Source organism: Rattus norvegicus, chromosome 16 (genome assembly GCF_036323735.1).
Source record: "Rattus norvegicus strain BN/NHsdMcwi chromosome 16, GRCr8, whole genome shotgun sequence".
Taxonomy (NCBI): domain Eukaryota; kingdom Metazoa; phylum Chordata; class Mammalia; order Rodentia; family Muridae; genus Rattus; species Rattus norvegicus.
Window position 1 is genome coordinate 13,154,009 of NC_086034.1, and position 13,837 is coordinate 13,167,845.

General features: G+C 39.2%; 1 non-coding gene across 1 annotated transcript; it reads left to right on the forward strand.

Annotated features, from left to right (window-relative positions):
- Positions 1-607: 607 nt before the first annotated feature.
- Trnav-cac8 (transfer RNA valine (anticodon CAC) 8) lies at positions 608-688 on the forward strand. Its single transcript has one exon. It is a non-coding gene; the product is annotated as a tRNA-Val (tRNA).
- Positions 689-13,837: the final 13,149 nt, after the last annotated feature.

The following is a 13,837-nucleotide window of genomic DNA, read 5'->3' on the forward strand; positions in this document are numbered from 1 at the left end:
GTTGTTTCAGCAGAAAAATTACTTTGTGAAATTGCTAAGCATCCTTTAAAATTCAACACTGTAGTTATAAGAAAGAAAAGAAAATTGGTACATGCTCAAAGTTAAGTGGTTTCTGAAAAACCAGACTGGTAAGAACAGGGCTCATTCTTACTGGCGGTAGTGGTTGGAAGGGGCTGGCAGGTCTCAGCAGATGGGGTGTGATCTTTAATACACAGAAGAAAGGGAGGCATCCTGCTGTACAAGGTCAGGGCTAGAAATGAGACTCTTACATAAACAGTACAGGCAGAATAAGGAATGAAGCCAGACCCAGAGATACAGGGATACAGAGACAGGCAGACAGCAGGAAGAGTGTCTTATATTCTGGACTCCGTGATTCTGCCCATGGTCCTTATACTTTAGGGCTTATTTTACTACTGGATTCAGGGATCCTAAGATGACAGGTTGTGAATGGAATTCTGAGTAGCTACCCACTGTTTATTTGAAAGAAGAGGTTAAAAAATCCAAAGTTTTAGAAATGTAGAGCTGACAAATTGAGTCACACAGAAATAAATTGTCTGAAGGTGAATCTGTTGAGATAGAACAGAGAATCTGTTATTAAAAATTCCATTCCGGGGTTGGGGATTTAGCTCAGTGGTAGAGCGTTTGCCTCACAAGCGCAAGGCCCTGGGTTCGGTCCCCAGCTCCGAAAAAAAAAAAATTCCATTCCTTAAATGATGAGGAAGAGGAGACTCCTTTTGTCTATAGAAGCCTTCTATACCATTGAAGAATTGATAATGCTTATGCAAAGATTTTCAGAATATCAGAAGAGAGGAGAGGCATCTCACACTTAACTCTGTCTGGCTATTATAATCTTGATTGTAAAGTTGCTCCCCCCAACCCCCCTCTCATAGGCAAAAGCAGCATAAAAGAAAACAATGGATGCTAATTGTGATTAGCAAGGGTAAAGTACCAAATGAACACAACTGGAACCTAGAAATGTGTGAATATATTAGAAGAGAAGGAGAAGGGGGAGGGACAGAGAAAGAATGTTAAGATACACAGATACACAAGCATGTTCATGCTATGTAGGTTTCTCCCAAGAACATATAGTTAATTTTATTGAAAAACTATTACTAAAAATCATTATAATTAATGAATTATCAACTTAAAAACATTAAGTGTTGAGAGAGAGAGATGGAGATAGATAGATGGAGAGAGGGAAGGAGAGGGAGGGAGGAGAGAGAAGAGGGAGAGGAGAGAGACAGAAACAGAGACACACAGAGAGACAGAGAGAGACACAGAGAGAAACAGAGACAGAGACAGACACACACAGAGACAGAGACAGAGACAGAGACAGAGACAGAGGACAAATTATACTTATGCATTTGGCCATTTTTCTCCTTCCATCTTCTGAGTGACAGGGATCAAACTCAAGTTTGCAAACTTGGTGCTACGTGGCTTTATCTGCTAGGACATCTTTCAAACTCCTAAAATATTTTAAAGTAGAAATAGAAGCAAATTGCTCCTAACTAAAAATGCCAAATTACTAAGTGCTTTCCATTTTCATCATGCTTTATGGTGAAACAGCAAGATGATCTTAAGCATCAACAGCCAATCAGGAATAACCTTATTAGGGTTCATATTTGGTATTGTACTGGAAATTTGAGAAAATATTCTAATAACCATTTAAATCACATAAAATCCACACTAATCAGTCATTCTTTGGCCAACAGCATCCCAAAAAAGACATAAAATTTTAAATGATAAACTAAAACTAATATGTCTTTTACAATATTCTTTTTTGTGGGTAGAGTAATTAAAAGGCATTACAGCTAAACCATTCCAACATCATTTACAACACTAGGATTCCAAATTAATTGCATGCCCATATGGTACAAAATAAGCAGAGGACATTAGAATATTTAGAAGAATAAAACACAAACAAATATGGGGACACAACTCTGGGGTTAGAGATAAAATAATAAAACTATCAAAATTTAACAGAAAATTCCAATGATGGGAAAAGTCAACATAGTTGACTTATTACTTATTACCTCAAAATTACAAAGTGATATTCTAATTAAAATGCCAATAAAGTATTATACAAATCAGTGTGCTGATCTTACAGTTGTTTATTGCTCGTGAATTTCATACATGAATATAATGACTTTTGATCAAACTCAATCCTCTTCTCTCTAATTTTGTCCTTCCCCTTCCCGACCATAGGCTATTCCTTCCCAACTTCATGTACTCTTTGTAAAATTCACTAACTTCATTTAGTGTGATGGGTATAGAAAATCTCCTGCAACGTAAGTAGCCTCTCTGATCTTCTCTCTCCCAGTGGCCATCAAAAATTACTAATAGCTCCTCAGACAGTGATAGAACTTTGTAGGCCACTATCTCGTTAATGCTGGGCTTTTGACTGGCTTGATCTTATATAGGTTTAATGCATACTATCACAGCTGCTCAGAGTTTATATGATGACCAAGGCAGTATCATGTTAGGCAATGTTTTCTATTACAGATGCTGCTGCTTTTCAGCCTCTTACAATCTTTTCCCCTTGTCAGTGATGATCCTTAAGCATTGATAATAGGCATAGGAGAAAACTGTTCTACTTCTAGTTGAGCACTCCACAGTCTTATTCCCTGCACATTGATTGTGGGTCTATGTCTTAATAGCCCTGTAGCATAAAAAAGAAGCTTCACTGCTAAGCTTTTAGAGATACAACAATGTATGAATATAAAAATAAGAACTTAGGATGGTTTATTTACTTTTATTTAGATAGTTCACTTTATGAACCTGGCTGTCATAGCACTCACTATGTAGACCAGGCTGGCCTTGAGTTCAAAGAGATCCACCTGTTTCTGCCTTCTGAGTGTTGAGATTAAAGCTATGCATACCATGCCTGCCTGTCAGTTTATTACATTGTGCATTTATGAAAGTAAACAGTATTAGGTTTGTCCCTATGGCCTATGACCTGGCTATCCATAAGTGTTTGTCCTAACTAGCATACCAGAAATGAGTTCCACCTTATGGAGTAAGCATTAATATAGTTTAAATAAAGTAGTTAGGTTACCCCATAACATTCTAGCCACTGGTGCATCAGAGGGAATATCGTTTCCAGGACACTTGTTATTGTAGCTTGCAGGGTTCACAGTTGGGTAAGACTGTAGATTACTATCCCCAGTATAAATAGAATCACCTAGCACCATGAAAGATAGCCAGTAGCAATGAAGCTTCTAAGTTGGTACCAGCATGATTTCTCTATGCCCTGTGATTCCACTCTGGGGTCTTTTCAGTAATAGTTTTTTGTATTTTATTTGTTTTAGATTCATTATATGTGTGAGTGTTTTATCTGCATCTCTCTATGTGGACTATTTGCATACCAGGTACCTGCAAAAGTCAGAAGAGATGCTGCATTTCCTGGGATTGGAGTTATAGACTTTTGTGAGGCACCACATGGGTGTTTGGAATTAAATATGGGTCTCCTAAAAGAACAAAATCTCTTAACCATTGAATCATCTCTCCAGCCCCAAGCAATAGGATTTTACCAGGAAGCTCTGGGGAATAACTAAAAGTAATGGCAATATCCTGTAATGTTTTAAAGGCAGATTGGTCTATGACATTGATCAACAATTGTAAAAGAGGTAAGCCATACCTGGAATTAGACTTTTCATTTAATAACCTGTGCCAGAGGCATTGTATTTCTGTTATAGGTAACTCCATTTAGAATTTGTGTGTGTGTGAGTGTGTGTGTGTGTGTGTGTGTGTGTGTGTGTGTGTATAAAATCTATCTATCTATCTATCTATCTATCTATCTATCTATCTATCTATCTAATCTATCTATAGAGACGTATATAAAAAGTTGCTTGAAACCCCATAAAAACAACAATGCCAACCAACCAGAGCTTCCAGGGATTAAACCACTACTGAAAGACTATACATGGACTGTCCCAGGGCTCCAACTGCATATGTAGCAGAGAATAGCCTTGTTGGGGCACCAGTGGAAGGGGAAGCCCTTGGTCCTGCCAACGTTGGACCTCCAGTGCAAGGGAATATGGGGGAGGACAATAAGGGGGATGTATAGGAGGAATACCCGTATGGTGGAGGGGGAGGGGAGGGAATTGGGGCTTATGGACAGAAAACCAGAAAGGGAAATAACCTTTGAAATGTAAGTAAAGAAATATATAATAAAAAATAAAAAAAAAAGAAGTTGCTTGAGATAGAACTGGAGTGTTGGCTCACCAGTTAAGAATGTCTGCTGGTGAATTTCACGAATCATTGTCTTTAATAGTCAAGTAGTCCTTCATTGTGTAAATAAACCACATTTTCTGTATCCATTCCTCCATTGAAGGACATCTGGGTTCTTCCAGCTTCTGGCTATTATAAATACGGCTGCTATGAACATAGTGGAGTATGTGTCCTCATTATATGCTGAAGCATCTTTTGAGTATATGCCCAGGAGTGGTATAGTTGGGCCCTTAGGTAGTACTATGTCCACTTTTTTGAGTAATGGCCAGAGAGGTTGTATGAGCCTGCAATCCCACCAACAGTGAAGGAGTGTTCCTCTTACTCCACATCCCAGCCAGCATCTGTTGTCACCTCAGTTTTTGATCTTAGCTATTCTGACTGGTGTGAGGTGGAATCTCAGGGTTGTTATGATTTGCATTTCCCTGATGACTAAGGATGTTAAACATTTCTCTATGTGCTTCTCAGTCATTTAATATTTCTCAGTTGAGAATTCTTTGTTTAGCTCTGTACCCCATTTTTAAATAAGGTTATTTGATTCTCTGAAGTCTACCTTCCTGAATTCTTTGCATATATTAGATATTAGCCCTCTATCGTAAAAATATTTTCCCAATCTGTTGGTTGCCATTTTGTCTTATTGACAGTCCTTTCTTTGCCTTATAGAAGCTTTGTAATTTTATGAGGTTCCATTTGTGGATTCTTGAGTATAAGCCATTGGTGTTCTGTTCAGGAAATTTTCCCCTATGTCCATGTGTTTGAGGCTCTTCCTCACTTTCTCTTCTATTAGTTTCAATGTATCTGGTTTTATGTAGAGGTCCTTGATCCACTTGGACTTGAGCTTTGTACAATGAGATAAGAATGGATTGATTTGCATTCTTTTCCATGCTGACCTCCAGTTGAATCAGCACCATTTGTTGAAAATGCTATCGTTTTTTCACTGGATGGTTTTAGCTTCTTTGTCAAAGATCAAGTGACCATAGATAAGTGAGTTCATTTCTGGGTCTTTAATTCTATTCCACTGATCTACTGCCTGTCTTTGTAACAATACCATATAATTTTTTATCACTAATGCTCTGTAATACAGCTTGAGATCAGGGATGGTCATTCCCCTAGAAGTTCTTTTACTGTTGAGGATAGTTTTCACTGTACTGGGTTTTTTGTTATTCCAAATGAATTTGAAAATTGCTCTTTCTCAGTCTATGAAGTATTGAGTTGGAATTTTGATGAGGATTGCATTGAATTCATAGATTGCTCTTGGTAAGATGGCCAATTTTACTATATTAATCCTGCCAGTCTATGAGCCTGGGGGATCTTTCCATCTTCTGAGATCTTCAATTTCTTTCTTCAGAGACTTGAAGTTCTCATCATACAGTTCTTTCACTTGCTTGGTTAGAGTCACACCACAGTATTTTAGGGAAATGAATGGAATTAGAAAATACCATCCTGAGTGAGGTAATCCAGTTACAAAAGAACACACATATTATACACTCAGGGATAAATGCATATTCTCCCCAAAACTCAGAATACCCAAGATACAATTCTGAGCCCACATGAAGCTCAAGAAGAAGAAAGACCAAAGTGTGGATGCTTCAGTCCTTCTTAGAAGGGAGAACAAAATACTCACAGGAGGGAATATGGAGCCACGATGTAAAACAGAGACTGAAGGAAAGGCCATTTGGAGACTGCCACACCTGAGTATTCATCACATTTGCAGTCCCCAAACGCAGTCACTATTGCTGATGCTAAGAAGTACTTGCTGACAGGAGCTTGTTATAGCTGTCTCCTAAGAGACTATGCCAGAGCTTTACCAATTCAGATGTGGATGCTTGCAGCCAACCATCAGACTGAGCATGGAGATCCCAATGGAGGAGTTAGGGGAAGGACTGAAGGAACTGAAGGGGTTTGCAGCCCATAGGAAGAACAATATCAACCAACCAGAACCCCCAGAGCTCCCAGGGACTAAACCACCAAGCAAAGAGTACACATGGAGGGACCCATGGCTCCATCTGCACCTGTAGCAGAGTTGGAGATCAATGGTAGTAGAGGTCCTTAGTCCTGGGACAGCTCGATACCCCAGGGTAGGGTAATGCCAGGGTGAACAAGCAGGTGTGAGTGGATGTGTGGGGGAGCACACTCGTAGAAGCAGGGGGAAGGAAGATGGGAAAGGGTGTTACTAGAGGGGAAACTGGAAAAGGAAATATTTTTGAAATGTAAATAAATAAAATATCCACCACCCAAATGTCTGCTGTTTTTATAGAGGATCTAAGTTTGATTTCCAGAACTCATTCCTGACTGTTTAGAAACATCTTTAATTCCAGCTTCTGGGGAGTTGCTATCTACTTCTGCCCTCTATGGTCATCGGTATGCTCATATACATATATCTTATCTTATACATAATTAAAAACTTAAAAGTAAATCTTTTAAAAAAATAAAATTTTGAGAGAAATGTAGGTAGCTAAGATAATGTTGAAGGGGAAGAGTAAATTGAAATTTGCACAACTCCTTTTTAAGAATTCACTGTAATCAAGAGTGATATTTGCCAGGAATTAGCTGAATAGAAGATCACCTAGAAAATATAGAAACAGGCCTTTACATTAATCTCTTCATGACACATGATAAATGAATGGCACCAAACAGGAAGCAGGTGATGTATCAATTAATCATTCTAGGACAAAAGGCTAATCATGTCTGATTTGTGGAGAAGGGAGAAGAGAAACTGTGTACTGTTTTTACAATTGTTTAAAAATAAAATCAGGGAATATAACTGAATTATGAAAGGAAAAACATCATTTTAGGACACAAGATATTAGAATGTTATCATGGGCCAAGTATGGTGGGAAATGCTTTTAATTCCAGCATATAGGAATCAAAGGAAGGTGGATCTCTGTGAATTTGAGGTTAATTTTTTCTGTATAGTCAGTTCCAGGACAGTCAGGGTTTCACACAGAGATTGAGAACATTGAGCATGGCTATGATTTTAAAACATGGAATATAACTTCCTCTAAAATTTAAAGCATACATACATTTTTAAAAATTAAAGAGAAGTCATGTAGGGATTCTTATGCAAAGTATGTTCATAAACCCAGGAAAAGATTAATGAGTAGAAGGAAAAATAGACCAAAGTATATGAACTAACACCTTACGGGGTGGGGGGGGGTAAAATAACAAAAGGAACAGCAACACAACAACAAAAAAGACAGCCTCCAATAACAAATGCTGAACCTCAGAGAAAATCAAGAAAATACATATTAATACAGAAAAATGAAATGTAACTTCCTAAAAAAATTGGCGAGTAACATGTTTGATTAACACTTACAGTAGAAGAATTCTGTACTGCTAGTGGAAATGCAGACTAGTATAAGTAGTTCAGAAAACAATTTTCTAATTCCCAAGGAACTTGAAAATACATGTATCCTAGGAGACAGCCATCTTCTTTCTTTCCCCCAAGACTCTGGAGGGAGTAAACAAATGGCACAAACCTGCATGTTCATTTTCGTGCTATAAATATCAAAGTAGGAAAATGGATAGATAACTAAATGAGTTATTCATCCAGTGGTATTCTATCACTACAAAGCCTTCGTCTTTATAAACAATAATGCAGAAGACATGGTCAAAGGTTTCAAACTGCAGTTTTCGAACAATATAGAAGTCAAGGCACCAAAGGTGGGGATTATGACATGCCTAAAAGTTAATATCAAAAACTAGTGCTGTGTGTGTGTGTGTGTGTGTGTGTGTGTGTGTGTGTGTGTGTACATGTACATACTTGCTAACATGTTTCTGTGGCAAGCAGTACTACTGTTTTAGGAATTTCTAAGAACATAGACACATCAAGAAGAAAAAACTCTAACTAAGAGAAGCTTGACATTTAACAATTGACTTGATCAATCCTATATAAAGTCATATTTCATATTGGCTGGTCATATCTATTGATTATTTTTTTGGAAGGGGAAAGCCAGTGAGAAATATTGAGTAATGTCTGTTCACTGAGCTAATATCTAAGAAACATTGTGTAAATTATAAAGTTCTATACACATCCCTGGAGAATTTGGTCTTTTAAAGCAAATAATCAGCCAGAATTTTCTCCTCAAAGAGAATAGGACGTTGGCAAACTTCCCCTCAGCTCTTGCCCCACAGACCCTGTGGAAAAGTGCCTTAACCCAGTGGGTTGGACAAGATTAACAATGCTGGTTCCTCTGTCAGAAGCTTAGCAAACAAGCATTGCTTTTCCCACTACGTTATTAATTGCCTGAGTAAAAGAACAAGGCCAATCTAGGTCCCCAATTTCACCAGGGAACCTTGAGGCTTTGCATGAGAGGCAAATGGCATAGGTTTCAATTCCAGGAGTTTGAAGTTGGCTCCCAGCTTACCACTGCTAATGGAAGGCAAGCGTCCCAAATCAGATTAATTAACGTGGTCCTGGGAGAGCTCCAGGGTGGTTAATGATTTTATTTCTTACATGAAAAAGAAAAAAAATAATCGAAAGAAAAAAGCAGTTTCTGCAGTGAAAGAGCAAGAGAAGAATCCGACTTCATTTTTCTCTCCTGTGCTGTGGATGTAGATATATTCTGAGAGACATTCTAAAGGCCAGTTTCCAACTCACCTGCATTTTGTACATTTGTAGACAGAAATAGGACATTTTCATTTTGACTGACTACCTCCCACCAACCCTTAGAAATAGCTTAAAAAGTCTCAGTCCTGGCTAGTAGTCCCAGGGAACTGTTGGAATTACATGGCTTAAAATAGAGCAATTCTCTTGCAAGTGATCTTCAGTATTACAGACCTCTGCTTGTGTTTTCTGGAGAAACAAGAGGATTCTTACAGTCAGGGAATGAGCCTCATAGCTGCTCTGCTGAAAAAAAATATGGCTAGTATCGTCTGGTGGATCTTAACATAAATATAAAGGATTTGATTGCTGTCAGTGCTGGCATCTGCACAGAACTAAGTAACCCGACGACTGCCTGTTTGTTTGTTTTAAATCTACCCCTTCTTAACAACTTAGAGCCCTTAGTGTCATTCTTTGCCACTAACACGTATTTTGAAGACAACCATGGTCTGAGCTCTGGAGTAACAATATATTTCTTATCTAACTTTCCCCACAAAGGGTAATAGGCACTGTCTTTGGGACCTAAATGAAGGCATCTTCAGGCAAGGGTACGTAAGTCTAGATCCCACTGAGTGAAAGCAGGAAGTACACATATTGATATCTTCTTCGCTGGAAGTGTGCAGTTTCTGAAATTTTTTTTCTTTCTTTTTTTTTTTTTTTTTTTCCGGAGCTGGGGACCGAACCCAGGGCCTTGCGCTTCCTAGGCAAGCGCTCTACCACTGAGCTAAATCCCCAACCCTCTGAAATTTTTAATATGAGAAAAGAAGGTGATGTCATAGGCAATCATGGCTGGGCTCCTTCAGGCATCTTCCTTTGTTTTTTGTTAGTAAAGTAATGGGAATAGTACATTGTGAATAGATTAGTCCTTTGAAAGGATCTAAAATGTTTTGCATCTTATGATGAGTACACGACTACATCATCTCTCTTGGACCCTAGTGAACTCTACATATATAAAATACATGTTATATAAATTATAGAAATAAAGAAAAATGATGTTTCCAAAGGTTTCCCGTATGGGAGTAGAGTGAAGGCATCATTAGGAGCCAGAGACTGCCGTATTGAATTATTTGTATTTCCATATCTGGGCACAATGAGACACATGCTAGTGCCCTTACATTGTTCATCAGTGGTCCATCAAACAACATCATGAATAGATTCTGAACAGAGTGTAAATAGTTGTAGCCTCATGAGAAGTGATCATCCAAAGAAGGAAAGGTAGACATTAGGTCTAAGTTTGGAGAGCCTGATACAGTAAAATAATCATACCAACTACAGATTTTCTCTCTAGTTATTTGCTAGCTTAAAAATCTGGAGGACAGAGCCAGGCAGGAAGGGCATGAAGATTTGAGAGGTTAGGAGACCACGGGAATGCAGACCTGAAAGAATGATGTAGTATACCTGTTCTGGCAACAAAAACAAACAGGCAGTCGTCGGGTTACTTAGTTCTGTGCAGATGCCAGCACTGACAGCAGTCACATCCTTTACATTTATGTTAAGATGCAGAGACGGCTCTGCATCCTCCATTTCCTCCCTCAGGATGTCCAAGCACCTCTGCACATAAGGCTGGAAGTAGAGGGGAGGGGATGTCTGAGGAAGACCTTCTCTGAGTATTTTAGTACAGTTTATTTTTTTAGAGCAAAGGCTATATATGAACCTTAGAAAGTGGGAAAGAGTTTTCAGAATGAATGTAAAATCATTTTCCTAGAGATTAAAGTATTGTGAATACCTCATTTGTATGGAGGGATATTCTAGGAATCTAAGGTACTTGCTGGGCAAATATTTATTGGGAAAGAAGAGGTCGAACTTGGATGTTGGCCAAGGACTATGTGAATTTCCTCAGGTAGAAGATTGGGGGTCTATCTCCCCAGATTAGGCAGAGAATAGGGAGCCTCGCTAGGGTAAGCGAGTCCTCCATTTTACACAGAGATGCTATCTGGACATGGCGGACTGCAACCTTAGTGAGGTGCAGCAGGGTTGTGCAGAACTGAGGGAGGAGGTAGAAGAGACCCTAAAAGAAGGAGTTGGGGGTATAGTTACTGATGGAGATAAGCAAAGGTGTGTGGGGGAAATAACAACCACCATGACTATAACTAAAAAAAAACCTGAAGAAAAGGATTGAAAGAGAAGAGAAAGGGAAGCAGAGTCTATAGTCCTTGGAACTCATGTGTTGTAGTGACAGGTTGCATCCTCCATGCTTGCAATGGCATCCCTCTTTCCTGATAAGTGTGAAGGTATCATTTCAGCTGGTGTTTGTAAGTCTCCAATAGCAGAAACTCATGGTAGAGAGTGAATGTAAATTCCAGTGGAAACTAATGCCAAATGAAGTCCATGTTCTGTCTCAGAAGGAAGGCGGTCCCAGGCAGCCTCTCTTGAAGGCCTATCCTTTCCAACCTGAGGCTAGTGCTCACCTGGCCATGTGTAAAGTAGGTGAGTTCCACATTGACTTGGCTGCCTAGAACATGACAGTGTATGCATTTTTCTACATCTTAGTACCTGTGGGCTATTACACTTGCAACTTGATGAGCTTGCTAGATGTCTGGCCTGAGTACCAGTCCATTTGTTAGGGTATTTCTCTACTGTTTGATGGTCCCTACCTCTTATTCTTGGCTGAGATTATCATACCAGTTTGTATGTGCCTTGGATCCAGAACCCTCTTGCTAGGAAACAACAGTGGTTGTTGACCTTCTTCTCATTAATGCTGTCTTTCACCCAAAGCCAATGCTCAGGGAAATATCCTTGCCAAGCTAGTCTCTTCCCTGTGGGTGAGCATTGGTATATAGAAGCCACCCATCTCTTTAGGGTAGTTTTATCACTGAATGAAAACTACCAAACCAACATGCAAAACCTCATCTTCTGTTAGCTCTGTTGGAAAGCTAGAAGGGTCTAATACAGGGTATTCTGAGAGAAGGAGGAGTGTAAAGTTCTACTTAGAATTTAAAATCACTTTCAGTGTTTACTGAAAGACTGTATGAAGGTATTTTCTGTGGTTGGAGTGCTTTTAAGAGCGTATCAGTTTCTCTAGACTAGAAAGCTGGCCATTGGGAGTGAGATGCGGTTGAAGACACTGTATAGGTTCCAAAGAGCTTTGGGACTTGTGTCACCTACTCCCAAACCCTCTTTAGCTGAGTGGACGTCAACAGTCAGTGTTCAGCCACTCACCTGCTGACTGCACTACAGTAGAGCACAGGCCCATTCAACCACTATTGCCTGGTAATTATACCCTTATAGACCCCCACAAAGACATACTGTACTAGGATTGGACTATGTTAGACACAATGGCCTAACATCTCAGCGATTAAGTTCTAAAAGAATAGACTCTATCCCTCCCCCTCTCTTCCCTTTCTCGCTCTTCATCTCTGTTCCATTTTTGTTCCTGGATTCATCACCTTGTGGAGGCATCAGTGGTCACTGCAACAGAAGTAAAACCCATCATTTCTCATTCGTTTCAGCATTGCACAAGGGGTGGAAACTACAGGTCCAAGCTCCATAGAGAGCTCCATAGCCTAGTGGCTCAGAATGGTAGCTTCTGCCTTTCTGACTGAATATGGAGCAGTTCCACTAGCTCTGACTTCTGCTGGATGAGAAGCTCCTCCTTCCTCCCATTCTTCCCTTGACTGCTTTCATTCTGAGCTGCCTCTTCTAATCCTATCAAGACCTCACCCGCATCTCTTGAAGGCATTTGTATGTTAATGAAAAACTTCTATAATTGAAGATCATTTTACTTTCTCTGTTTTGTTTTAACAGATGATTGTTTATCTTGTTTGGGCTTGAACAGAGAAAAGCACCAGCAAGGCTCTTGTTGAAAAAAGTAATCTTTTTGCTGGTGCCTCACTGCAAGAAGTAATTAGCTCAGCTGCTGGTGCTGTTCAAATGACAGCAGAAGCAGCAGCAACATCTCTCCCTCTCACTCTGGTTTTTTCTCTGTGCCCTTTGCGCAGCCCTCCATGAGACTGTTATGATTTATAACTGTTGAAGCCGACTTTAAAAATGTCATGTAACACCCCTCCCAGCCAGCGTAGTGAAGAATCACTCCCAAGATGTCAGAAGATGGAGTCAGAGTTCCAATCTTCTCTTCTTTGAGGTTTCTTTGGCCATTCAGATCCCAGTATCATTATTTTTGTCTTAAATTGTACATGGATCTTTCCTTTTTTGCTAGACATATACAGGCATGTTAAATTGGAACGAAGTTCTCCCTGCCTGTGACAAATCATTCTAGAGAGAATGGCAACTTCAAGTAATACTTCTTAATGATTTCTAATTGAAACTTTTCTTTAAAAAGATATTCCTGGGATCCATTGGACATTTTCACTATGATATCCACCTGCCGCCACCACCCAAATTAATTCCATAATAGGTCTTTGGTACATGTAGAAGAACACACATTATATTTTGATTCTCTGCTGACTCAAATAAACAGGACATACAGACTTCACATATCTTTGAGAGAGGGCCTAACTTCTCATTTTGAGCAAGGTGCCTCGCAAGAGTTTGTGTTCATTAAGTACTTTTCATATGTCTATGAGCTCTGAAAACTTTGAAAGTATGTCCTTTTGTTAGTTTTGATTTGACCCTTATCTGTCTCAAGAGTGGAATCTTGTAACATGTACTTTCTTTCCTGTCACTGGGGTTCTGTTTGTGACACCCTGTGTGATAGTTCAAATCAGTAAAGGTTCTATTTTCAATAAAAGGAAAAATATAAAACACCAAAAATTAGTTATTTGCTTCATATTGTGATATTAATCTCAATGTGCTACCTTGGGGATAAGTGAGAAAGAAACAGTTCTAATTGAAAAGTGAAGTGTTTGTATGTTAAGATGACCAGGGGTTAGTTGTGCTTCCTAATTTTATGTCAACTTGACACAATTTAGAATTGTTAGAGAGGAGGCAGCCTTAATTGAAAAATGTCTACAAAAGATACAGCTGTTGGCAAACCTGTAGAAGAATCCTTAATGGCTTCTGCATCATCTCCTGCCTTCAGTTTCAGTTCTGTTTGACTTCTTGTCCTGA